The 821-nt window shown below is 37.6% G+C and overlaps 1 non-coding gene across 1 annotated transcript; it reads right to left on the reverse strand.

Moving 5' to 3' along the window:
* Positions 1-510: 510 nt before the first annotated feature.
* On the reverse strand, positions 511-583 carry TRNAK-UUU (transfer RNA lysine (anticodon UUU)). The gene has a single exon. It is a non-coding gene; the product is annotated as a tRNA-Lys (tRNA).
* Positions 584-821: the final 238 nt, after the last annotated feature.

Consider the following 821-nt stretch of genomic DNA (forward strand, 5'->3'; position numbering starts at 1 on the left):
CAGATTGGCAAGCAGTGTTAACTGATGTCCATATAAAAAAAAAAAATACTTCAAACTGAACGTTTTAAGGAGATGGGGACTTGTAGTGCCTTGTATGCCTGATTCAAACATACAAGGCACTGCAGAGATGAGAAAAATGAGTGAAGGAGTTTCATTTCGCTCTTGTTTTGGAGAAACGAGAATCATTGGGCACTACTAAAAAAGGCATTTTTTTTATTTTGTTTTTTTTAAAGAAAAAAAGAAGCTCGATATAATAAGCTTTACATTCGAGCAGCAAGACTGGAATAAATTACCTTCTACAGTGGTCTAGGCAAAGATATTAGTAAGTTCATAGCAGAATTGGATCATCACTTTTGAGTAATGCAGAAGGTATGAGTGATTGGGGAAATTTGTTTCTTTTCTCTCACTCTCTTTTTTGAGATGTCGAAGAAACCTGCTTCCTTGCATCCTTTAGTCATTCTAAATACTAATGAAAGAGCATAGCAAAAGAAAACGAGGTAATGAAGAAAATGCCCGAACAGGGACTTGAACCCTGGACCCTTAGGTTAAAAGCCTAATGCTCTACCGACTGAGCTATCCGGGCCCTTACCTGGTATGTCAGATACAGGTACAGGAATTCAAAAATACATACTCACCCCCCCACTCTCTTTTTGAAATGACGAAGAAACCTGCAGACTTCCATCATTTATAGATTCTAAATAATATTAAAAGAGTATATCAAAAGAAAGAGAGAGAAGTAAAGAAAAACCCCCGAACAGGAATTTCAAACCTGCCCCCCCCCCCCTTAAGTTAAAAGCCTAATGCTATACCAACTGAGCTAT

Source organism: Mastigoproctus giganteus, chromosome 9, assembly GCF_048544385.1.
Source record: "Mastigoproctus giganteus isolate SK-2022 chromosome 9, ASM4854438v1, whole genome shotgun sequence".
Lineage (NCBI taxonomy): Eukaryota > Metazoa > Arthropoda > Arachnida > Uropygi > Thelyphonidae > Mastigoproctus > Mastigoproctus giganteus.